The 27,852-nt window shown below is 39.8% G+C and overlaps 1 protein-coding gene and 1 long non-coding RNA gene across 3 annotated transcripts in view; one reads left to right on the forward strand and one right to left on the reverse strand.

The window, feature by feature from the left end:
- The window catches only part of LOC107216937 (LIM domain only protein 3-like), a 108,815-nt gene that overhangs the window by 54,704 nt on the left and 26,259 nt on the right, over window positions 1-27,852 (reverse strand). The window lies entirely within an intron of this gene.
- Window positions 9,455-27,852, forward strand: part of LOC124294975 — a 63,248-nt gene continuing 44,850 nt past the window's right edge. The window contains exon 1 of the long non-coding RNA XR_006904880.1: window positions 9,455-10,001. This is a non-coding gene — a long non-coding RNA (uncharacterized LOC124294975). The remainder of the gene's footprint in view (window positions 10,002-27,852) is intronic.

The following is a 27,852-nucleotide window of genomic DNA, read 5'->3' on the forward strand; positions in this document are numbered from 1 at the left end:
GAACCGATGTGAACAAAAGCACCAAATATACGCCCCATTATGCAATTCGATGTGGAAAGTGAAATCAGACCAAAGCGTCAACCTACGATTTGACCTTTTCCAAGTAAAAAACGGGAAGCTGAGCTTTCAGGCCTGACGTACGTGCGATCTCTAAATCATGGGAGACCCTTTGTAAGCAGGGTGTAAGGAAGGGTCATTAGGGTCCTAAGCAAAGACTGACCAAGCCGGGGCTTCGGACCCTCTTCACATACTCGCCCTGCGATCTGCGTAATTATCGGTGAATATACACTCCGCGGTTACGTCAGCAATGGTCATTTCCGTTATCGGACACTCCCCAGACTCGCCTAGCTTCTGTCTAGCCGCGGATGTTTGCTGCCCCAGCTAGGATTCGGCGGGGACTCATAATTAATCGACCACCGGCCGACATCGATGACTCGGTGTCGAAACACTCGCTCAACGTTGTTAGAATTTCAGTGCCGATATTCCACCTCTCCGGCCACGAATATATCGAGTCACCTCAGCTGTAAACCACATGACACCAATAGAGTCACATTTCCAGTGTTGCATGGTTTCTCTATTTTCAACTTTTATCAAATCAATGACTTTTATTCGTTAACCTTATTATGTGGTTCACTTGATTTCCGACGATTACCTAGGGGTTTTTTTTTTTTTCTGAGTTCTACGGATTCCGAGACTAAAATCACTCGGTGTATGGGAAATTAACAACAGCGCGTTTATAATGAGAAAGTTATGAATAGAATCAACGGAAAACGGTCGACATTGATGGTCATGGATTGAAATCATGCATAATTTAGCGTTTACCGCAAGACTGACACTGAAATCAAACTTTGACGAAACCACAAAGTTTCGAATGGTCGGAAATCCGACGCTTAAAGTTTCGAAATCGCAAAATACCGAAAGGGCATAACTCCGACAAGTCAATGTTCCGCAAGTGCGAAAATGAGATAATTCTAAAATCTGAACCATCGAAATTCCGATTGATCCAAGATTTTCAGTTCTGCGAACTTGGAGCTTGGTGAAATTTCACTACTTTGAGCTTTCTTTGTTTTGTATTTTCGACATTCTTACGTTCGGAATTCTGGTCAATCTAATTTTCGGTATTCCTGATTTTTTACACCCCCTTGTTGAGTAAACTACACTGCGTGGGTATATTTTAACTTTCGAAATTTTACCCTGTCGAAACTTTGCTTTTGGGAACTTTGCTCTATCGCAACTTAAATTTTCGGAATCCTGCATTTCGGAACTTTGAGCCGTCGGCTTTCCAACCATTCGAAACTTTGTTGTATCTTCGTCAGTTTGATTTCTTTACTTCAAGTTTCGCCAGCAAATAATTCGGAATCAGGCGCTTTCGAAACATCGATCCCGCCGCGTTGTTACGCATTTATTTCCAATGATTCTCCCTGAATTATCATGGAATATTAAAGTAATCGAGTTTCCTCAATCTTGCAATTTAATTACCAGCTGTTAAACTTACGACTTCCTCGAGTGAACGAGCGGCGAAAGCTTTCGTCTCATTTCTATTCTGCGTCAATGAAGTGGACACGCGGATTCGCGAATGAAGGATCAACCATGCGGCGAGAGCAGCTACCGCGAGTATGAAGGGACGTTGCTTGGGGCAGGGGGATGAGGGGGTGGATGAGAAGTTAGTTGGTAAATCAAAGCAGATGTTTCGAGCGGGGCGAAGAACGTCGGGTGGTGTACCCCTGAGAAAAGTTAGCAAAGTATTATAGCTCCCTCAAAGAATCAACAAGTATCCATCCAGCCCAAGGTATTCCTACTTGGCTGCGTCAGCCGCATAACCGAGTCGAGTCCTCCCCCTCCTTTGCCGAACTGCCGCCACAGCCACCGGTGGTGTATGCGAAGAAGTAATATATCACGAACCCCGCAAGACCCTGACACCCCTGTCACCCCTGTCGCCGGCTTAAGCGAGAGCACCACTTCGATTAAGTGTTCCTTTTCTCGGGCGAGTCAACCTCCGTTTCGGAGGCGATAATCATTTTCCCCGTCACCCTGACGTCAACTTCCCTGTACAGAAATTTTACTGTCACCTCGGTACCTCAACGACTCCGACAATTCCGAAAGTTTTTCTTGAGGGTTATGCGGAGGGCGCGCGAGTCGTCGCCGAGTGGTCATCGCGATGCTTGGGAAGTCGGTGAACCGCGCTGCATCAATTCGAATCTGAAAATCAGCTTCTCTTGGTCGATTCATTTTCTTCAATTCTTGGTCTTTCGCGACGTAATATGGCTGCGCGTTCAAGAATGTGTCGGGCGAGATTGAGGTTAATCATCACTAGTTAGAAAATTCACGGTGTCAATAAAAGCCCACGCCGATTAGTATAAAATTAAACGTCATCGGTGTAAATTGTTCGATTCTTGACACCCGAGTGGTTTTAAAATCAACACCAAAATTGTGTCGAGTTCTGTAGAATATTTTCAGTGTTATATCCGACACCGCATTTATCTAACGGTGGGGGTTGGATTGAATCGAAACAGTACCTCGTCAAGATAAAAAAAAGAAACAGAGGAACTAACGAAGTAGCAAGGAAGTACCTCAAGTTCTCAACGAAGTTTGGGACAAATAATGCTATTCTGCGTTTTTTTTTTTCCCCCAAAATAAGAATGAAACATAAACTGCAGATAGCCAACCCTAGAATAGAACTTGAAAAGTGTCAATTACACTTGTTTAATTTAGGAATATTTTTTCTAAGGGCTTGGAAGTGGTAGCGACGCTCGATTTCAAGATTGAAAGACGATGCCAAAAGAAATCGACAAAATTGAAACCATTCCTGCAGATTCACGAGATCTTGCGAAATACGTAATGAGCAGTTTGAACGTTGATCATCTGAAATCTTGACGTCCGCGACTCTATCCATCCATGACATGCATAAACCATTCGAGGGATGATTACTACTCGATTAATCAAACAGTTAGTGAGTCTGAGGAGAAGAGGAAGCCGGAGCAGAGATTTGGGGATCGTTTGACCCCAGTTTATCATTTCAAAGTAGGCAACATCCACTCTAAATTAATGATTCATGGATAGGTAGAAGACGCTTCCTGAACCTGGTTCGCCGAGGTTGCGGCGGCGCCGAGGCCAATCCGGTTCACCCGCGAAGCGGAACTTGAGGAGTCCGGGTGGACGCAGGGTGCCAGGTTCCTTATTTACGGCGCCGCTTGAACGTGTCTATCTCCCAGCCTGTGGCGGACCTAGATCATGCCAGTTGCCCGAAAATTCATCCCTGCCGCACTGCAAGGACCTTCGTCTGTCTGGTGGACCCGGCTCGAGATCGCCATCTTAGAAACGCGGCCACCGCGCTAAATCAAGCCCCGTTAACTTAATCATCCCGATTCACCTCCGCCGAGTCCTGGTGCTGTTTAATTTAGCGAAAATTCTCTCCTCGGATCGGACGCACGTATCTTTGCTCTTTGATAACCGTTCGTTCTCCGTGTCTCAGCGATTGAAGAAGCTCGAAACACGCTTTTCACCCGTCGCGAGTGAAGCGTAGGGTATAAAGAAAAAATAAACTAATTTTTTTTCACCCTTGACGCACGAGTGATACTTGTTGAAAAAGGTTTTACCGAATCATTTATTAACGTCCGTACATCTCTGTAAAGTCTTTATTCACATTCTTCCGAATTCGAGAAGATTTGCCCTCGTGGTACATGACGTCGTTTTAAAACATTACCATTTTCTGTTTGAAAACATGTCGAAAGCTTTTTTCTCGACTTTGGAAAATCTACCAAATTTCCAAATTTGGTGAATGTGTACGCAAGATAGAAAAAAACCTAATTCACTTTGAATACGAATCCAAGGCAATTTTAGGTTTCCCATTCAACGTACGTTTCTGAAAGTATTTTATCCGGCCAATCCCACAACGTGAATTGGAACAGGCTCGAAAGCGTATTTCAAAAAAAGACAACAGAGCTATCAGATATCCTCAACCCCTTGCAAAACAAAAATTGACCAGAGACCGCGGTAATGATGCCTTGAAAAAAAAAAAAAAAAAACCTCCGACGTACAAAATTCACCCTCGACTGCGCAGCGGACTTAATCGAGAGTACGCGAAACAGGAAGCGGAAAAGGCCAGCTTAATACTCTGTTAAACTGAAATGAACCCTTCTAATTCTGTCGTATAATTCTGCACCGGGGAGGAAAGGAACTCGTCATATCTCCGGAATATATGCAGCGTGTGACGGTTTCACCCGTAACGGGGAACGAAGGGGTCGAGAGGAGGCTAACAGGGGGAGGTGGAGGTGGAGCGATATGGTTTGCAAAGCAAAAACCAGGAGTGACGTCATAACAGTAGCAGCTTATCGGGACTTGCGGTACATTAAACACGACGATGCTACGCCGCCGCCCCCGCCGCCCCCGCCGCCCCCGCCCCTCCCCCAATTCTGAACCTGAACCGCAAAGTAGCGTTAGGGAGAAGGAGAGGGGGGGGGGGGGGCGGCGGGGGGGGGGGGGAACTAACACTGCCGAAAGATTATCTTGTCGCTTTCAATATTCCTATGAAACGTGCGGGATGATAAATTGCACTCCTGCGATAGAACGGATGCACCTCAATGCCTAGCCTGATTTCGTTATCCCGCTATTTTATCCACCGAATCGGCACATTTTTTTTTTTATTCGTTCCTCCGCGTCGTGTATTGAATCTTGTTCAGTATTTTTCTGTCATTAATGTGATTTTCGGCACTGGGAGAATTATTGCGTTTGGAAAATCGCTTCCTTTTGATCAAGTGAGTAGTTTTAATTGTAAGGAAACTATCGCGTGGCTAATTCTGTAATCAGTTTTTTACGTGTTCCAAAAATGATAGTTTGGTAGCTTGAGGTGGGATGGCATTTTTGAATAACAATTTTGGCGTTTGCGGTGGATATGCTTAAAACGCCTAGAAGCATTTAGACTAGCCGAGAAGAGTTAGAGTCTTCTAAGATTTTATCCAATTTTTGTCAGATGTTTTTTTTCCGAAGCTACAATTTTTAGAACAATTTATTTTTCCTATCAATCGTATTCAGTGTAATGTTACATCTGCATTCTTAATACTATACGATAAAAAAAAAAAGCACGTTCACTAACCAATCACGAAAAATTGATCAATTTTCCAATTTCTAAACCGTCATATATTTTCGTGTTTTCAGCCCGAGTAGAAAAGAAAGAAAAAATTTATGTAACTTAATTACGGCTCGAGTTTGGTTCTTTTGAGAATCAAATTTCTGGCTTCCGAACGAATTGCGGATATTCTAAACGGACGTGACCTTTGATTAAACCTTCAGTTCGAAACAGTACTCACGCATAATGATAGGTACAATAGAAATGTACGTATAAGCATGTAGACGGTTCTAGATAAGAGGTAGAGTAAAGTGAGTAAAGCGCAGGTATAGGTACCTACATAGTTTGTATAATCTAGATTTCGCAGTTTAATTATGCAGAGTTCACTTTCGGGATCGTAGCTATGCTAATCCGACCTTATTAATAAGGACTTAGTCAGAGTGGAGATCCCTGTACTAAATGGCGTCTAACCCTTCGCTAAGTCGAGCCGCTACTCCGGCGTCGCCTCGAACCCTTGCTTGTCCCTTTTACGCTCTCACTTCGCCTCTGCAAAGTAAGCGAGATTTCTCCATATAATCGTTTTATCCCCGCCGACTTTCGGGGACTTTACTTTCGGGACTTAAAATTAGGATGCCGGAGGTGCCTCCGCCAAACCGGTGAGAAAGCTTGCACGCTTCGCGGATTATAAGACGAAAAGTGTTATTAATTAATTGCGGCTAATCCAATCGACCCGAGATCACGTCGAGAGAAATTTCGATTCGACCGTTGATTTTTTTTCGCCATTAAATTGTCCCCCGCGATCTCAGGACACAACGGAAGCCGAAGCTTTCAACGATATTCCCGATCCGACGAATTTATTTGAAGTATAATAATGTTTTACGAATAATAATAATGACGATAACAATTCCTGCAACCCGTTATCGCGGTACGCATATCGGTGACGTTGCGGACAAAGGTCCTGTCGCTCAATTTTGACGCCGTGATCGTCGGCGGAAATCATTTGCCAACTCACTTGCCACACGCGTCAGGATCAAGTGGATCAATCGACAACCAATTATCGGATATTGCCAATATACATACATTATACATAACATCGGGACTTATCAACGCCGTGAAGATGGACGGCGATGCGTCGATACGGTTACACTTTTTCCCCCTTCGCCAGGATAAAAACTAGATTCAAAAAATCAACGGTCAACTTTCGAGAACTGTCGAACGTTTTTTTCACAAATTTTTTTTTCTTCCTTTTTTTTTTTTTTCTCTCACCTCGTACCACGGGACTTTATTTTCGGCTCGAGATCCAGACGCGTGCGGCGAAGGTAATCAGCAGTAACGGATATAAGGTGCCTCGACGACTGAATACAGATTTTCTTTGTTGTGGTTTTGCTCGAGATGCTTTTTGCCCGTTGAATATCCAGGCGGATGGGGCGGACGGAGATCTCGGCTTCCGCGGTATCGACGCCTCACAATACACCCCCGATGCTCTCCTGACACCCCCATTTGCAAGCCGCAGCATTTCTGCGGCATTTGCGGAACACCGCGAATCCGCGACCGTATTTTCGAACGGATTTTTATTCAGATTTTTCTCTCATCTCTCTTTCTCCCTTCGCCCTCCTCAACCCCCCCCCCCCCCCCCCCCCCCCACCCCCGCCGTCTTTTTTTCCGCACGATTTTTTGCCTCTACCCCGTACGTGTGAAATTTCACAACGTTGAAGTTCGATTCGTATTGAAAATTTAACGATATTTGTTCCATAGAAATTTCTCTGCGATACGGACAAAAAATTAGCTCCATCGTTTAAGACATTTTGTTTAGCAATAATTTTTACTCAATTATATACTAAAAATTAGACAAAAATACGATCTTACAAATAAAACGAATAAAAAAGACAGCAGCTGATCTTAGTGTTCGAAAAAAAAATACGGAACAACTTGAACAGTGTTCAACGTAACTTGAGAGAAAAACAAATCCCAAAAATTTGAAACACGAAATTGTTTTGGGTACAAGCTTAGGGTTTTGAAATTGGTCGACGAGGACCGATGTTGGGGGCATAAAATATGGGGATAAAATCAAGCATGGCCATCGGTTATCCCGACGTGGATATAACGCAGCGATGAAATGTACGCGTTTGTAACGCACAATACGATTAATATCTCGTCGAAACCTGCGCACCCTGAAACTGTTATGGGCACCGATCAGTACCGCGACTATCAGTCGCTTCCGGTTCAACAAGCAGCATCATGGCTGCCCAACAAGATGGCGCCGGTTTGCCAATCCGTACGGTGATATGCAAGGGCGCATATGCGGTGTGATTTAAATGCTCCCAAAAAATACGGTTGACATTCCGAAACGTTTGTTGGTCAAACACGTTTTACTTTCCTGTGAAACTTATAAAAAATAAATAAATCATATACGCGTTAGGAAAATTTTTGGTTACGGTTATTGTAAAGTCCTCGTAACTATTTACCAGAAAATCCAGTACGTGTTAGTATTACTTTTTTGATATATAGTCACTCGTGCTTTATTTTTTTGCAACTATGTTGTTGAATCCTAAAAAAATTCTACCAACTTTTGCTTTGCCAATTTTTTGCGTTTATGTTTGAGAGTGGAATTGATGCCTTTTACCGCAACCTGTTACAACCAGTTTTCATTTTTCTAAGACTTTCAGTCTAAATTCGGACTCTTTTCCTCTAGCAAAATTTTTATTTCTCATAATTTTTCAATCCATTTTTGGCACATGCTTGTATCGATGCATTTTTCGAATCGCAAGGAAACGAAGGTGATCTAAATACGCAAATACAAATGTGATTTTGACTAATAAATTGGGTGAAGTCTCGAGCAAAATAAAAGCTCGTGCGAAAATACCGAGACACCAGAAACGAAGAAACGAATTCGTTTCCGCGGAAAATTTGACCAATAGAAAATTGAGGTGTGATTCCCGATTTTGGTGAGAATTCGAGTTGAAATTTGGAAAAAGTTTCGAACCGGAAACGGTGGCGAGGAGAGAGCGAGATGGAGAGTTCGTATCTAACCGTAGGGAGCGAGTAAATCGTGGCTAATGGCGCTTCACTGAATCAAACCGCGTGCGGCGTTTAACAGAGCAAACAGACAGAAAATGGAGCGCAGCCGCATATAAAGAGTCGATGATAACGGAATGATATATGACTTGGTGTGAATAACATGCCCGCGGGCAGTCGCGGGGATGCAGCTCGAGGGGTGGAGGGTGAGGGTGTTTCGGGGGTGGCGTCGGGTCTCCACCAGCAGCGCCGAATCCCGCTTCCGTATGATTGATCGGGGCGAAGATAGCCTCAGATATGCGCCGTTCAGGATTAAGTGAATGTGCGAACACTTAATATCGCCGCTCTCCGGATTGACGCCGTAATACAGATTCAGGAATTGGGGCGTGGTTCGAATTCCGAATTCGAAAAGTTCCGAAAGCGACTGATTCCGAATTATTTGGTGGCGAAACTTGAAGTGAAGAAATCAAACTGACGAAGGAAGAACAAAGTTTCGAATGGATGGAAACTCGACGGCTCAAAGTTCCGAAATGTGAGATTCCGGAAATTCAATTTACGATAGAACAAAGTTCCGAAAATTAAAGTTTTCATAGATTAAAATTCCGTAAATGAAAATATACCCACGCGGCGTAGTTTACTCAATGAGTGGGTGTAAAAAATCAGACAGAAAAGGATCCCGAACGTAAAACTGTCGAAAATCCAAAACGAAAAAAGATCAAGGTGGTGAAATTTCACCAAGCTCGAATTCAGAATTTCGATGTATGGTATTTAAAAATTTGATGTTACTTCAAAGTTTGATTTATTTAGTTTAAGTTTCGCCAACGAAAAATTCGGAATTTGGTGCTTGCAGAATTTTTCAAATTCGGAACTTCAAACCTGCCCGTTATCGAATTAGCGAAAACCTGTTGCGTAGAATTTCAAAGTATAAAAAGTTGAGGCACGGAAACGTCAAAATGCGAGAAGGTCAAATTATAGAAAGCCAAAATATAGAATCGTCAGAACGAATGAGAATACTGCAAACGAAAAAATAGAATTGTTAGAATTCCGAAGATTCTATGTTTCAATTTTCTACACTTTAATCTTCCATCAACCTTACGAAGAATCTTACAGAAGCATTCCTACAAAAGTATGAAAATTCACAAATTATAACGAATCAAAGAGAAATGCGGCGTAGAGAAATAGAAAAAAATTTGTCCGCTCAAAATCAATGACACCGCAAAATCTGTTAACATCGAAATAAAATTTCAAGCATATTTAATTTTAAACAATGCTCTGCAGCTTGATATAGGTTTGAAGTTTAGAAAAAAGAGAAATAAATAAATACAATTATAAAACCCTTCCGCAATATGATTAAGAAAAACTTTTTCAGCTATCAAATTCCGCAGATCCAAAACTTTGACGAATACTCAGCGAAATTGATTCCTTAAATCAGCCGTGAAACGTAACGTGTACATCAGCGACATTCTTCTCGAACGGTTTACAACCGCTAAACTTATTCCGGTCAGCCGTGTTTACATTCAAAGTTCATTTGAGCTCGGAGAGTCGGCAGGTGAACATCAAAATTACGCGTATAAATTCCGCGTCTCGTTTAACTCAACGAAGATTATACAAGTACTATACAGTGTGATAATTTTGTTTTCTCCTTCAACGAAATTGGCGGCAGGTTCGCTCTTCCGTTATTGTTTTGTTAGTTATCACAGTGCGTTGAACTTTGCCTCGTCAATGTGTCCATGTCACTCTCTCTGTGTGTGCGTGTGTTTGTGTAAGTGCGATCGAGAAGTTATACCGCACGGATCTGCAGTGACGACGTGCAAATCTGGAATGGCTGCGACGAAGTTTCAGCGCAATTAGCGGCTGTGAGGACGAGCTTGAGAGGCGGTTCGATACTGCCGCAAGAGACCGGATGATGAAAAATTACTCGGTGAGTAGCTCCTGGCCTATAACGAGCATGCATTTTATGTTTACGTCGGCCACTCAAACCCGTGCCAATTATCGAACGTGTATTGTCTGATGGAAAGTGAACCGTTGTTGCAACGTTCTGCTGCTTGATCTGCGGTTACGTCAAAAAGTTTCTTAACTGTTACGTCCGTGAGTAGAGTTACTCCTGAGCGGTAAGAGTCAACTGGTTGGCTTCGCTTTTACGTTCCAGGGCAACCGGAAATCAGGATGAGGATTGAATACCGTAGGGTTTGTTTGAGATATTACTTAGTGAAACCTGGTTAATTGAGATTTCAAGGGCCCATAGATTTTACACCATTTGAAGAGGTTTTCATTTATCAAGTTTTCCAATTAGACAGGTTTAAAATACTAGTTATCTCATTTACAGAGGCCCCCGCTTATAGAGGTCGAAATTTACCGTTATTCCAAGTATAAAGGTGGAAATATTAATTGTAAATAAGTATGAGTATTTTTAATGTTTTGAGTTATATAATTAAATAGATTTTTTATATGAATAATAAATGAAACTAAGTGTAAGAATTTATTTATTCATTATAAAAAATTAATGTATATGTAGTACAGTACAGTAAAGTTTATGACTTAAAGTAATCGGTTATATTGGTTTGTATTTGATGGCTAGTTGCTAAAACCTGTTTCTCGATGGCATAAATTTGATCAAAAATTCTTTGATCGTCAATATTTGACATCTCAAAATACTTACGCAAAATCTCTAAAGCTTCCATTGCCTCACGCTTTGAAATGTTTACTGAAGTTTCTTCATAAACTTCTTCTATTTCTGCTTCAGTCTCCAAAGAAGAATACGTAGAAACGATTTCGTCATCAGTAAGATCTTCTGAAATTATTACATCATCGTCCATAGAAACGAAATCCTGAAAACTCGGCTGCTGGTCATTTTCGTTGTTCCTACAGGTGAAAGTTAGTTTGTTCCATTCTGGAAATCTTGCAATGGTCTCTACCTCTTCTTATAGGTTCTCAGGTTCAGATACATTCGTCACTTTGAATCCAGCTTTTTTGTAACCATTACTTATTGTGGTTTTGCTAACTGAAAACCAAGCTTTTCTAGCAAATCTCATAGCCTGAAGTATGTTGATTTCAGGGCTTTTATTATCTTCTATAGACTTTAGAACATATTGCACAACTTCCTTTCTGTAGTACACTTTGAAGTTGTTGATAATACCCTGATCCATGGGCTGCAATTTACTTGTTGTATTAGCGGGTAAATACAATAATTTAACGTACTCCAATTTTGGCATATTGTTGTGAGCTGTGCAATTGTCGACAAACATCACTATCTTTCGTTTTTGGGCCCTCATATCGGCGTTCACTTTTTTTAACCAATCTACAAATAAATCTGAAGTCATCCAGGCCTTTTTATTATTTTGATAATTAACAGGCAACGTCTTGATACCCTTGAAGCATCTTGGGCTCTTAGATTTTCCAATTAAGAGAAGTGGCAGTTTTTCATTTCCGGACATATTTGCACACACAAGTACAGTAACCCGATCTTTACTCAATTTGCCACCATGGCAAGGCTGACCTTTGACCGTAAACGTTTTATCCGGTAGACACTTGTAGAATAAGCCTGCTTCATCGGCGTTGAATACGTCATCGGGAGTATAATCGTGTAATAAAACTGGAAGGTTTTTAATCCACTCACTACATTCATTGTTGTCCACAGAATTGCTCTCACCACAAATATTTTTAAATGCTATATCGTTTCTTTTCTTAAACCCCTCTAACCATCCATTACTGCCAGAAAAATTGATATGGAGCTTACTTGCAAATTCTTGAGCTTTTTCTTTAATCATTGGTCCGCTTATTGGAATGTTATTATTCCGTACCTGCTTCATCCACGTCGAAAGACATTTTTCGAGTTCAGGATGCTCTGCTGATCTTATTCGTTTAAGCTTCCCTTTTCCATCAATATACTGAGACCGAATATTCTCGTTGTTTTTAATAATTCTACACAAGGTCGATTTTGGTACATTATACTCCGCACACAGTTTATCACGCGACTTTCCACAATCATAGTCTGATAGAAGCTTTAATTTTTCAGATACTGTTAATGTGTTATGCTTACGTTTGGACATTTTGTACACTTTTATTCTTATGTTTGCACGTCAAAACTTGAGATAGTACTGACAAAAGAGCATGTACGTGCGAACGATGCGAAAGAAATTCAAATGTTTGTAAACAAACGTGTCTAAGCCTGTCTCAACCTGATAAAATGTCTCGCTTATAGAGGGAATTAAGCTGCAGAGTCCCATTTATAGAGGTAAATATCGAAAAAATTCTAGAAATCGAATCTCATTTAACCAGGTTCGTAAAGTTCCATTAACAGAGGGAATTCGATAAAAAAGTGCCGGGACCTCTTAGGAAATCTCAATAATAGAGGTTTCTCACTTATCCAGGTCCCACTTAACAAGGTTTCACTGTATATTTATTTCGAGGAAGCTCAGATGGCGGTAAAAACGAAGTGTGCTGTATGAAGCTATGTAAGAAGTCTAGATGTGACGTTGTTGAGAGTTAGAATAGGAGTGTTCCTCGAGACGTGAAACGTACGGGTGCAGAAAAGGTGTGACAATGCTAGGAGTAGGGAATGGAATTTGATGAGTAAGCGCGATAGTGAATAGCGTGAGACTACGTAGAGATAAGAGGACAGGACAGAGACAATGAGATTAATGTAAGAACTGTGGGAGAGTCGGCGAGTAGGAAAAATAGAGAGAAGTGGTATGCTGGACGTAACATAACAAATGGGAAAATTGTTGAATCAAGATTTTCGGGTGCCGGATTACAGTTTACCAAGTTGAGCTTGATCAGGGATCTTCGAATCGAATGAAAAAAACTGCACCGTTTCATAACTTCTTGTACTCTCTTTTTCAGCGACAGAATATGCAGTTTATACTGCAATCGTTTTGACTGATCGTTGTTTGTTTCGATGGTGAATAAATTCTTGTCGATCATCGGTGATGGATTGTTGATAACTTTTGCGTATAATATAGACAGTAGCTTTTCATGTGATGGTTTTTCGTAATTAAAATCATCTCCGTTAATTTGCAGATAATTTTGATTTTGCAGATACATTTTAGCAAGGTTATTGAAAGAGTTACGATTCATTCTTAGCATCAAAAGAATCGAATCAAAAATTGACTGATTATCGTGATATTTCCGAATTACGTACGGTTAAACGATATGCTTGTGTATCAACAAATTATTTTTCACCCCGAATACTTGTCACATTTGAATCTTAATCCAAACCCCCGTTATTTCATAATTCTTATGCTTCGGTGGTCCTCAATTTCAATCCCATTTAAAAAAATTTTCCACCAAGCGTAAAAATAAAGAATAAGTGTTGAATTTCCGATCCAGGCTGTTACGAAGAAAAAATTCACTCACAGCCTCGTAGCTTAACGAACCGCGAGGTGATTATCACCCGAGTAAATGGCATAATAATTCGATATCTCGTCTCCTTATGCATAATTATTATCAACTCAATCAGCTAAAAGTACCATAAAAATTTCACCCCGCAACGCAGCTTCACTTGGCTCCCTACCTTTTCTCTTTTTTTCTTATATCTTGTTTCAAAGACTTTTACGGACACTTTTAATCGCCCTTGTTAATTCTCAAATTTTCCTCTTATCAAATTGTCTTCGATTGCAGAATCGCGAAAATTATTCTCACGCCATGATTCAACTTGTGCCTTTCTAATCGACGCTACGTTTCCTCTCAAGCGTTTTTCTTCTTCCTTCAATAACGGGGCAGCGGCACAGTAAGTGCAATGCCTATTGATTTTGTCATCGAAAAAAACCTTCTCGCCTTATTACTTCCCAGCATTTTCAAAGCACGTATTTTTCCTAGTAAAATAGCGAGTTTTTGAAAATTCAAGTAATTATTACGTTTATCCCAAATTCCAGGAGAACTGCTCGACCGAATTGATTCCGTTTTTTTTTTTTTTTTTTTATTCAAAACGAGCAGAGTTCGCAGTTTTCGTTACTTCGACACACCCTTTTTCGCCGAGTCGTACACGGTGTATCGATAACATACGATAAGGATCTCTGCGGGCGTTGAGCTTTCCCGCGTGCAGTAATTTCTCGAGGCTTTACCGAAGCGAGTAAGTGAGCGAGTGCCTGAGTGGGTGAGGTTATAACGGGGCCCGAGAATCGCTGTGGGAACAACTGCGACGTGCAGAAGCAATAAAGCACGAATGGTATATGTGCCACAGTAAGTTAATTTCGGGGCATTACTCTTGAAAGTATAACCGTTAACGGTAAATAATACCGAAACTATGCTCCCCGGGAAAGCGGCGGCTTCTTCCCGCACCTTGTACCCCGTATGCCCCGAACCCCGTACCTACCCCATAAGGCCATAACCCATAACCATGCCCACCTCACGTGTAATAACTCGCATTCGCGAAATATATTACACTCCAACAAATCGCACTTAAGAATCGCCCGGAGATATGGGAATTTTTCTTTGGTCTTCTCAGTCTTTTTTTTTGTCGAGGGAGTTTTTCTTCCTCTTTTTCTTAGATCCTATTTTTCGCGCATGGAATACACGCGACCACAATTCACGGGTTTCAGGTTCCCCATACAGGTTTTTATTACCGCTTGTGAATCATACTTACCGTGCTTTTTTGAACAGAAATTTTATTTTTTATCGCGATGGGTATCGCGCGTTTTTAGGATTCTATAATTTTTCGTGATTTCTTTTGGTTTTCATTGACTTTTCAGGGCGCGAAAACGTTTCACGTCTTTTTCTTCGACTCAAATATATCGTACGAGAACAAATTTTCGGAAGCTTTCACGGAAGCTAAAATTCCAACGAATTTTATTTCACGTAACAAAATGAGCAAGGTTTCAGGAGATTCGAAAAATCGTTTGACAAAATATTGGAAGATTATACGAGATTTGACGAAATTTCACTTGTTTCGGGAGATCGAAAATAAGCTTATTCGATCTCGAAATATTTCACGTAACTTCGAACGATTTTTTGGTATTCCAAAGACAGGCTTCAAAAAATCTAATGTCAAATCAGAGTTTCGTAGCCATCTAAGTTTGATTTCTGACATTGCAACGAGAATAAATGGTTAATAAATACCGTTACCCGTTCAAAGTTCTTACAAAATGTTTATATTATCGTAAATGTACTTATTTCACAACTTTCCACCATCGGGCCGCTTCCCTCTGTAACAATATTGTACACACGACGAAGGGGTCGTCGGTTTGAAATTGTTCAACGATGTCATATTCCGGTTTGCGTATTTGATTATATAGTTTCAATTTAACCCTTGCCTTGCCCTCGGCAGCAAGTCGGGTATTTAGATTCTGTTTAATGCATGGCCAGCCTATCCCTTGCGGTGTTGCAGTTATCCGTAGAGGCTATGAATACAATAGCATCTCCGCGACGCGTTATATGTCTACAATACACATATACCACGGGCATAGAATTTCTCTGATGTATGTATAGTGTACCGCCACTCAGTTTTGCACACGTCTATGCAAAATTAACCGGCAGTCTCATAGAATAAGCATGAAACTCTGTTTACAGTACACGCGACACTTTGAAACCAATCAAATTTCTCCCAATTTTTGTTTTCCGCTTAGTTTCTTTTCCTCCAGACAAAAACTGTCATTATGAGGATTTTTTTTTTTATTTTCTAATTTTACTCTAGAAAAGAGTTATAAAATTAGCTCATTATCGGCTAGTGATCGTTGAATATATGTATTTAAATATTCAACTTTTCAAGCGGCACTTTATCCCATATTGAAAAGCGCCATAACTCATCGTCTTCTATCGTACATCTACTATTTATTTCAGCTCCAGAATCGCTCTATAATATGCTAGGATCGTAACAGCCGGACATGAGGTTGCGGATTTGGTAAATTATTTAGCCCTGAAACCGGTGGTCGAGATGAGATCAAGATGAGGAAGATCCTTACCGATTTTCCGGTCGAAAACCTCATTAAAATTTCATCGTCTGTCGAACCCAATTTCATATCAACTAAAATCTATGCATAGACGAAGTTATAAGATGTTAAAGTAAAAAGAAACGAAATAATACAAAAATTGCTGCTAAATCTCTTTTTCCAATTTCCCAGATTGATTAGCAAATAAGTGAGCTTGTTGTTACAAAAAACTATTTCATTGTCTTTTGATAAAAAAAAAAAAAAAATTGCGATTCTTGGGAACGATTCGGTTAGAATATGAGAAAAAAAATTTCTACAGAGTTTTATCGAACTGGTACAACAGCGAAGAAACTTAAAAAAATACATTTCGCCACACCTTGAGTTGACATAAAAAATGCTGTTCAGTTGATAAAGAGCAGGCGGTATTATAAACAACATGATCCGGTTGTCTGAAATCCTGGTTAATGCCTGGTAGGATATTTTGAATAATTGACCGACGAGCCAAAGTTTAAAAACGTAAAAAAAAAAATAACAATTTAAAAAAAAAAAACAAATTTAAAAATAAAGAAACGCTGAGAGCCGGAAGGCACTTTTTAACAGCAGCCGGAGGATCGGAAATGAGTAAAAGACATTCAGGCGAGGCTCCATTACTATTTAAACGCCACCGCCGCTGCTTTCAGGACAACCGAATCTCACTTCTCCCTTCGTTCCGTCGTGATTTAAAAATCAGTATCGAAATCGAGTGCTTTCCCTTTCTATCTTTCTATCTTTCTTTCTTTTTTCTTTTTTTTTTTTTGAGAAAGACACAACGATTTTTTTCCCGAGAGCAAAAAGAGAAAAAACGAAAAGAAACGAAAGTCCGAAGAATAGAATAAAATTGACACGACCGTCGTTCGCGATATTCACTCTCTTACGTGGAACTTTTACCGCTCCCCTGTATTTTCCCGCTTCGAAGTTACCTACTGCAGTCTCTCTGTGCCTTGCCCGTTCATTACGCCGGTCCTTCTGTGAGACGGATCGTCTGTACGTGCGCTCACTTGAACGATCGAGGGGAATTGAGAGCGCTCCGTTCGTTGCCAGCGGTGCAAGCCCTTCCGCCGAGTGCATTCTACCCTTATACTATACGAGATAGACATACAGACCCTGTGTTGTACAAGCGGATCGTGAAACTGGCTACAGAACGGCTCGATTGTATACCTTGTACGTTGCGGGTCGACGTGCGTATGACGTTTGCACGTTTTTCACTCGATTTCAGCGTTTTTATTTAATTTTTTCTTTTACAATTAATTGGAGGGTTTTCCATGCTTATGGATAGAAAATTGTGAGGATCATATTATTTAACTCTTTTCGGCGACGCACTGAGAGAATTTTTTAGTTCCGGTTACCGCTCAGTCCTTGACTATTTTCGTTCTTTACCACAATCGAAAAATATAGTTCTAGGTAGAAGATGAATATTAGTTTTCTAGCTGTTACCGGAAAGTCGAGTATCCGTTACTATTCTTTCTCATTACGATCGCTGTTACTGTACCTTCTTGTAACTGTTGCGAAAATTTAATGCTCGTGCAACAATAAATTGATTTCAAAGCCTTGTTTAACTAAAAATTTACAGTAAACCGAAGATACTGATTTTGCGTTGCAATTGCCAAAAACGGATCGATAATAGTACAAAATGGTTACGTGTACCTTGTTTTTCATTATCCCAACAATATTCAAACAGTTTTTTCAACGACACCTGTTTAACTGAATTTTTTTAGTCACTGTAACAAATGAAATTTTTCTCAGTGTGAAAGTAATTTTTATCAGTTTCTAACCTAATTATTCTCAAGTCATACATTAACGATTTCAAACAGTTGTCAGCGATGTCAGGAATTAGAATCTACTGGATAAATAAAAAATAGCGAATCTGGTTTAATGGGATTCAATATCTTGTCCGAACAGTTAAATAATTACTGTAATATTAGGGGTGTTAAAAATAGTTGGAATTTATTAATCAAATGAATATTCATATCATGTAATAAACTTTCAAATTTAATGAGTTGAAAAATTTTACTCGAGGAGACGAAAATTATCACTGTATTACATAATAACGTTTTATTAAATCAGAGCCAGAAAGTATCGATTCAAATATTTAGCTGTCGAATTAAGCGATGAAATTATTCGTTGTTATTAACAGTCTATTTCATCGAAGTAAGTTTTTTAGTTTCTTCAGATAAAAATGTTCGTTTTTGGTTTACCAAAAAAGTCCCGTTACTTGAGTTTCGACAAATTATTGTTTTCCGGTGGTTATATACCGAATAATTCCATTGATTTCAATTCTCGCTCACTGACAATAAAACATGAATTGTCATACATTTTTTTTTACGCCAACAACGAAATTGTTTAACGATTCAAGATTCTCCGGAGTACTTGTATTCGTAATTCGTATTGAAACGTTTTATCAGGTTATGATGATCGCAACGATCGATTAACTTGGCGTGATAGAAATGAGATAAAAAATGGTAGATTAAAGGTGAGCCTAAAGGGGTGGGTTTGGAAAGAGGGGCGGCTGACCAAGCCCTAATTTAGTTGTCCACCGCGCCTGAGGGAGTCTGGACAAAATTTCTGGAGCAGATAATTATAAGGGTCTGTACCCTGGAGCGGTTTTGCCCGCGCGTGATCCGCGTTATAAGCGTTATAAGCCTGTTACGAGCGGTTAACTATATCGCTTTTAGACAAATTTGTCACCGATCGATTTTCGCCTGGCATGTCTTTTAAAAAAACGCGCCGCAAGTCGAGCTTGCGATAAAGAGTCAGCAAAAAACAAAATAAAAAAAAAAAAAACCATCTTGAAAAGAGTATATAAACAGCCGATAAGAATATGAAACAAACCTCAAAAGACTCGTTTCGCCAAGCTTCCGACTTCTCAGGTTTATCCTTTTACTTCAGATCATCGCGATCAGTTTGTCACCGGAATTGCAGCTGCGGGATCGTAAATTTTTCCCAACTGTATACCGTATAAGCCGAGCAATTCTTGCCTCTCAGATTGGCTAAGATGATATTTGTGGTTCGGCGTTGGAGGTTCGAAGCAGCGTTCTATCCCTCTAAACGAGGAGTTACGAGGAGGAACGTTTTCCTCATCTTCCTCTTTCCCCTACTTTCTTTTTCCGGAGTTCATCCAGGCTCAGTTTTGTTGTCTCTACCGTAATTCATAATAACCAGAGACTCGCGTCTTCTCCAGTCGGCTACCTCCTCGGATTCCTGCCGCATTTAAGGGTTTAACGCATTTCGAGACGCTCCCGTTTCTTCCGGATCACGATAAGGATTTGCGAATGACGGTTATGGCCTCTCACGCGAAGAAGTTGCGCCTCGATTTCATGCCACTGAAGTGATTTTTATTTCGTTCTTTATTTCCCCCTTCTCTCGCTCTCTCTCTCTCTCTCTCTCTCTCTCTGAATCCCCCGGGAGAATACCGCACAACGTATAAATAAACGATCACCTGGAATGCAGCCAGTGCGTGTAAAACGCCATATATACACAAGCGATTTCCCCACGATTACTAATTCATATTAAAAAGTGTTCAACTCTATTTCTCCCCCCTCCTCTGTTTGGCGCCCCGCGGATGGTTTTTGTTGCTTCCTTCTTTTCTCTTCTGGATTCCCGGCCGGCATTTTTTTTTTGTTCATTTCGAATAATTTCCGTTTTTCAACCGTACAATTTTTCATTCGGCTACGCTAATCGTTGCCCCTTTTTCCATCCCACCCCCACCACTACGTCTCCCGGTAATATTTAATTTTTAATCCGACTTTATTCAAATGCTCTCCCCCTCCTTCTCCGGCTCACCTCCCTCCCACATTCTCCATTACTGGACTTCTAATGGGAATACGATTTATATCCTGGCCTGTGCTTATTTTACATTTATGCTAAGTACAGACTACGTGGGCAACTTTTTCCCTTTAACCCCCCCCTTCGCTACTCTCGAGGTTTGTTTTACCGTTGAATGCCAAATTGAACACGCTTTACGGATATGAAATTGTTTGTGCTTGTTCAACTTTTCGATTCAAAAATAAATGAATCGGTTTCTGCTTTTGGGACCAGGAAATACGCTCGAAGAAAAAAGTTCAGTATCGCAATGTGCTGAAAAAATTAGCCTCTTTCTATTGAAGAAAGGGATTTAATTGAGTTGAAATAATATTCTTTATATTTAATCAACTGCATTTGAAAGCAAATACATGTATATGCTTCCTCTTTGTTTAATGAACAGAATGGTAAACAAGATGTTATTTTGAATTGAATAGGACTTGGTTCAATTGTATCGCAATGCAAATGTGTTTTGAATTTCAAGAAATCTTATCACATTCAAACAAAGTTTTCTCAAAGTTTTTTTCTAATTTTCTTATTCGTGTTCACAGCGAGATATGATTCTAAGCAATTCGTTTTTTATTTCTATGACGCGATTGATACCTACTCGCTTTCTGATTTCATATTTTTTCTGCTTCGGATTTAAAATTATTTCGAACAATTTTGAGATCGGTTTTTACGCCTCTTTGATGAGTTAAAATGATTTGTATGTATTTTTATCTACTAATTAAAAACGATTTTAAACGAGTTACAGGATTCTAATTATTTTTTAAATGATTTCCATTCTTATTCACCGATTTAAAATGATCTTCGGCAGTAACAAATCCAGTTAGAATATTCAAAAGCTTTCGATTAAACGGATATTAATATTTATGTTCGGGAAATGCCTCTTTTTATCAACAACGTTTTGCAGTGTTGGCAAAAAAAGATGAAGAAACAAAATCATAAAATCCTAGTCTTTGACTATCCCGTTTCTCCCCAATCTTTCGTCAATGTCAAAAAACTCGAAAATCTTTCCGGTGACACCGAAGCTTATAATTCGGAATATTTTTCGGTCACGTTTGTATCGAATTTAAATTGACAATCCAAGTTGATTGACCGACGTTGTAAGTTATCGAAAAACCTCCCGCAGACTCCTCAAGGTTTTCAAACCGCAACAGGACCATCCGAGTTTCGTAAATCGCGGCTACGGAGCTTAGTTTCCGGCAGACAGTCGTCCAGTCATGAATTCCTCCGTAGTTGGAGTAGCGAACCCCCGTTTAAGACAGACAAATGCGTTTCGGTCAGTTGGGGCCTGGCGGCCGCCTCGGTCAGAGATTTACAAGTTTAGTTACCACTGATCACACTCCGGGGACCAAAGCCTGATGGAAACTCCGTAGGTAGTCTAGACTGATATGAAGTTCCTCGCCGTGAATTTTCGCTCCCAGAAATTTATCCCACGCGATGCGTAAAGATCAGCTGGGGAAATTCGTCGAACGCGGGTCGACACAAAATTGTTTAACGTTAGCTGCGATGGAACGATCAAACTATAGGAATGAAAAACATGACGTTCGGACAGAAAACGAAGGAGAAGAGTGAGTGAAGAAAATCTTTCTTTTCCATCTCGCAAACGGCGGCAACAAATCCTTCCAGTTTCCTAACGGTTACAGATAGCGAAGGCAGCGACGGCTATAGTACGTAACCGCACCTACCTGCGGTGTCATTTTTTCCCTCCGCTTATGAATGACCAGTGTCGGATAAGCCGAGTCCAGGATGTATCGCCGACCGGTGGAGAGCCGAGGGTTCAGAGCGCACGAACATTTGTTTGAATTATTTTATATCCGGCGATTTTTTATTATCTGTTCCCTTCCCTTCCCTTCCTCTCTGCCCGAACGTTGTTGTTACGCCGGTACAGCGAATGCTTTCCGCACGGTGTTCAGGGACCTCTGCGAGAAATGCGAGATTAGGCCGTTTTGCTCCACCCCTCCAGGCATCACCGGAAGGATTATTTACGCGTCGAGTTTACCGGCTAGAAGCGTGTTGTATGTACGTTAAACCGCGCGATTACACGCGTGCTCAATTTAAAAAAAAAAAAATTAAAATCCGCGCTCGCCAGATTTGTGTTTTTGTTTTTTTCACATCTTCCGTTTTCAAATATTGTCTTTTTTTCTCTTGCCTTCATTTCTCGAGATCGATACAAACGTTGAATGACAATTCGGCTTATGCAACATGAAATATTTCAAAAGCTATCCCCCATCTTCCACTTCGAATTCCCATAGTTTTTCACAGTTCATTTTTATTCTTTTTTCGTTTCCTCGATTCATTTAATCCTCTCACTGAAACCGAAATGTTATCACGAAACAAAAAAGAGTGAAATAAAGGTTAAAACAGTCTTGGTGTTTGAAAACAAAATTCTACTAGGAAAACCGAAGTATAAAATGAGAAACAAGATTTATAAAAAAGTAGGAAAACGACAACGAAGTAGTATATTGTGTCACATGTGCGGAATATGGGTGATTTTCAATAAGTGTGGTCTGCAGCCAGCAGGAAAGTTTTATTTGAGAATCAGCGAAGGTATCATTGACAGCGCGTGAAATTGTGGTTAAATAACCACGCAAAAACGCCAAAGACGGTTCTGGTACGTAAACTTGAGCACTTTCCTCGTGCGCATGTGTCAACGTCGTTTTACTACACTGTTCGGAAATGTGGCACTTTATGCACGCTCCACAAGCTTTGAAAATGTAACTTACCGAGCATACGTTGGAGAATTTTTTTTTTTTTTTCTCCTATTTGCTCAGTATAATGAAGAAAAAAGTACATGTATATGATCGCATAGTATAATATCGTCGAATACCGTTCTGTCAGTGTCTCCATGTTTATATACATGTATAGCGTAAAATGGTACTCATTTCGAGAGAGAGAAAGAGATACAGAGAAAGAGAGAAAGAGAGAGAGAGAGAGAGAGAGAGAGAGAGAGCGGGCAGTTTGTCGACCAAAACCGCGGAGCATAATGGGAAAATTTGCGTAAACGGTAGGGCCATTAAACGTACCCTTGTGTGTTCCATAATATGTGTGTCCCTCTGTGTGAGCGGTGCTCGTGGGGGCCGGGAGGGGGGGGGGGGGGGAGGGGGAGGGAGGGATATGAGGGTGAAACGAGGGTGGGACTATAACTCGCAGTAATACCAACCTAACCGTGTACCCATGATTATAACGCTGCCAATTAGTCAACCCAGCTTACGATGACACCCCCCTTTCTCCCGTCTGACCCCTCCTTCTCCGCAAGCTTTTACACTCCTAGATCACACGAGTTCTACAAGATAGGTACCTGATGCGGTATCGTCAGTCGCTAATTGATGCTGGTAGAAACGATTCGGTATCGTATTCGTAATCTGGCGGTTCGATGAACTGAAATAAAAGAGAAAGGGGCGAAAAAATGGATGACGGTAAAAGTCAGAACCGGTTTTTCGTTATTTTCCATTTTTGTTTCAAATCGTTCAATTGTCGAACTGACGATGAAACGGGTATATGTTTTTGTGAAAAATATTTTTCTTCGCAAGTTAATTAACTCGATATTGAAAAGCGACAATCTGTGAAGATTTATAATTTTTCATAATTTTCGACTTACGGTTAATCGTATTTTGTCACACTACGCGAGGTGTTACTATTACTGGCGAGAGAAAGTCGGAGGGATTCAAAGCTCGTAGATTTTCCTGCAGGGCTCATAAGCCATGCGTCATTTTGTGCCCTGCAGCAGCAGCAGCAGCAGCAGCAGCAAGTTTAGTAATTATTCAGTTAAATTACGAGACAGTTGGCAACACTTTGCAACATGTGTTATGTAACTGGGTAAAAATCTCTGAATTAATGCCACCAATTAATTATGTTTATGAGTGTCTAAATTGTAACGGTATGTTTGGCGTGCCACCAAATTTATACGGTAACATGAAATCTTCAGCATCATTCGGCCATGTTTTCGACAACATTTACCGAAACTTAATGGTGTCTTTGTATGTGTATGGAAAAGATGTACGAAAAAAATGTATGAATTTTCGAAACAAGAATCATCATCGTACCAGATTAATCCAGACAAATTGCATTTCCTCTAAATGGAAAAAAAAAATCAGATTTCAAACGGTGTGTAATTCGTCGAGATTGCATGGTATGATGATGTGAATTTTTTCCCAGATAGTAGCACCAATGACCTCTAAAACCTCGCAGTTACAGATTTTTTTAATCATTATTACTTTTACAATAATATATGTTAAGAATATGTCAGCAACGCGTGTATTTTAAACGGGAAATCCACACTCTATGGGGGACGGGATAGAGTTGAGATAAAAATCTGAAAAAATTTGGTAATCTTTTTTGAATTATTTAAAGTGGACTGTGGAGTGATCCGGAAAAAATTCATCAACACCCTAAATAAGTACCACCCTGGTATGAAACCTTAATAATTGTAAACATTCGATGCATTCATCTTACATCTTTTCATTTTAGATCGTAATTACAAAAAAACATCGGCGCGCATTATCGTATACTTATTATCAAAGTGCGTTTGAAGGTGGGATTAATTTTTTGTAAAAGAATGCAGAGTTTTATATTGCCTCAGCGTAAAATAATTTTCACAGCGTAAAGAAAACTCGAAACGAAATGAATATTTTTATCGTAATTCGCCGATTTCGAATCCCCGGATAGAAATGCATATAATTTGAGTTTTTTTTATTATTTTATTTTCTGTATTGTAAACTGCAAATGCAGGAAAAATTGTTGCCCGCATATACAGACGGACGTGTTTGGAGTAAAACAAAAAAAAAAAAACAATAAAAATGAATAAAAAAAAAAAGCGAGAGGAAGACAAGCGCATATTGGAAAAATCCTTTAATTCCTCGTGTTTTCTAGCCCGGGGTGGTGGTGGATCATTGCAGGATTGCGGGAACAGCGAGTCGACCGCGAGACTCGGGCGCGGGGGCAGGAATCAGATATTTAATTAATTTTACGTCGTGCGCAAATGAAACGGAAAAATATAATACGATCTGACGTGTGGTTTGAAAACTCCCTCTGGTCTTCACCCTTGCAGCTACCCTCGATCAACGCGCATTCAGGTTTTTCCGCGAAGCTTGCAGCTTGCGAATCGTAACATAATATACAGGTATGTCTAGACTTTATTATTGGCACGTATATGTTACGTATATTAAGGTTGTTTTTGAATTTTTATGCACCCAGGGACTTGAACGCTTTCAAACTGATAGAAAAAAATTCCCTGAAAATTTAAGCTCTCCATATCGTATGATCGAAGCATCTCATTATGGAAACAATTTTTTTTTTCTCTTTGAAATTTTACAAGCGTTTGACGAATATACCGATAATTATGGAAAGTAGACAATTTTTTGCAATGCTCCCAACGAGCGACGTGCGGAAAAGTAGCTTTTTTGTCTTCTATTCGTCGCTTCTCTTTTCGCGTTTGTTTAACGTCCCGATCAACCTCGGGCTTTCATCCGTTGGATCGAGGGCGGGAAGGGTGCGTTTGAATTTTCGTTTATTTCGTTTTTTCCCTTCAATTTTTCTCCCTTCGCCCTACAAACGCGAACTAATCAACCTTATATCGAATCCATGATTTAATTTGCGTACCTGACAGCTACCGCGCGTGCACAGCTGTTTCGATTTTTTCCACGGTATTACACACGGACAATTTCTGGTTTACACGGCTTTACCAATAACTCCAAATTCACCCCGAACAATGCTTACTGTCATTGTTGACGCGTGCTAAAAATATTGTGCAGAACAATGAATAGTCACAACCCCATACGCTGGGTTCACCCAACTGATTGCAAATGCTATTTTTTAATACTTTAAATCACGGTTCTTTGAAGCCTATTGAAACAGTCTGAATTTATTGAATCAAGTTATTTTTTTTTCACTCAATTTAACATTCAATCGAATCGAATGATATTCGGTGTACTGGAGATAGAATTTGAGCAATGTTTTGTAAAATTTATTTACTCTGTCGATAAAAGTTTTTTCTTCCATCAACTATATTCGTTTAATTTTGAATGAGCCTATAAATTTATTTATATAATATCGTTACTTTGTAATTTAATCTGTTATTATAATTATAAATTTTAGACATTGAAATATTTTTAAACTCATTGTACTACTGAAAATTAGCGTCAATTCTCTCATTCTTAGAATTTACATCACGTGTGAATTGAAAACACTTGTTGGATGGACGTAAAATATTGGATATCGATAGTTTGAACGCGAGTTTTGTGTTTTATTCCTCGCATATGTTTGATTTATTCATTTTTCTATAACACAGTGTGATACCGAGAAGCAAAAATTCATCGATTGTCGGTCAGTTTCGTTTCATTTTCGACCCACTTTACACGACGCGGTCAATCTATAGTTCATTTATGACCAAAGCAGATTTTTTTTATTCTCCTTCGTTCTGCGCCAAAATATTGAAAACTGTGTGTTACATTCGGTTTTATCCGTTCAACCGTGAACGATGATACCGGCTACACTGTTAAAAATGACTGTGAATTTACCGCATATTTATTGTACAAAAGAGTTGTCAAATTACAAAATCAGGTTGCAGATTTAAAAATTCGTATTTTTCTTAAATTTACAAGAAAAACAAAAAACAAGTAATTTGAATTTACTAAATTTTGTAGTAAATTCATTGTATTTGTGAATTGAATAAACAGTAAACGTACGGTGAATTCACTGTCCCGTATCGAAATAAAATTTGTCAATACAGCGTAGAAAGTTCCGTACAGAAATTTTTAACGGTGTATCGCCGCGTTCGAAGATTGACTTGTCGTTGCAAATAACGTTGCACGTACCTCACTGCAATTAATACTGAAAATACCGATAGGGCAACGCAAATCGGCATATTAGTGTCGCTCGAAAACTATCGCAGTTCGGCTCTGTGGCGCAATAAAGTGCGATTTGAACGTTGAAATCGTTGTATATTATCGGCACGTGTGCGTTTGTCTGTACGTTTACTACAAACGCGTGTCTCTGCGATGCCAATAAATCAGCGCGTCGATCAATTCTATACGTCGTACGATTTCTGGTATTTATATGTCCGATATAAATTGGCCGCAGATCGTACGCCCGCCTTCGTCCAATTGCGCAATGGTGGCTACACACCGAAACACGATTAAACACGCTCTACTGTATTCCAAATTATTCCAATCGCCCGTTAGCTAAATTGACCGTGAATATATGGATATACGTGATTATTTATAGAGTGGTCAAAGTTTTTTCAAACCTTTTTCGAAATCTGTCCAACCTCTGGAAGTTCGAAATTCTGGCCGAAAATAGGTGATTCGGTCTACGGGAAACTATAGCGAATATTGATTAAGGTAATTATCCGAATTACTGTCACATTTCTTTAATGTATTTTTTTTCTAATTATTACAGTGAAAGTAGACAAAGTAATTAATTTTCGTTACTCAGATTTTTGGCTGTGATTGCCGAGTGGGATTACAAAATGTTGCAAAATCGAATCCGTAATTCCATGATCTCGGAAAATAAAAATGTACGACGTTTAATTATAGGTATCGCTAATTCGAATATTCACTCTATTTTTTGCAAAACTATGTGATTATCTTGGTTTCTTTTTTAAGAGTGATTATGTTAAAAATTTCTTATTACAGATACTCACGGTAAAATTTTGTTGCAACAGCAAGAAATTGGCGAATATATTGACAAGATCTTTTTTCAAGCGAATTGTTTTTCAGCCGAAGTTTTATCAGTTCTCACCCGTACTTGTTCAAAAAATTTCTACTATTAAAAAAATATCTTACCGCCTTTCTTTTTCGCCCAAGCAGAAAATTTTTCTACCCCTTTTTTACTCGGATTCGCAAAGTTGATTTTTCTATATCGCAACACGTTATTAATAGCATATCGTGTGTAATGATTCAAATATAACGGCGCAATGAACACGACACGAGCGGATGAGGTTAGACCCAGGGAGTGGAGCACCTGGTCACAAATTTAAAATTGAAGAAGAAGGAGTTGCTTGGTCTGCGTCTCTCTGGGAGGAAGGAGGAAGGAGGTTCCCCTCTCTGAAATTAAGTCTCAACAGAT

This window comes from Neodiprion lecontei, chromosome 6 (assembly GCF_021901455.1).
Source record: "Neodiprion lecontei isolate iyNeoLeco1 chromosome 6, iyNeoLeco1.1, whole genome shotgun sequence".
Classification (NCBI taxonomy): domain Eukaryota; kingdom Metazoa; phylum Arthropoda; class Insecta; order Hymenoptera; family Diprionidae; genus Neodiprion; species Neodiprion lecontei.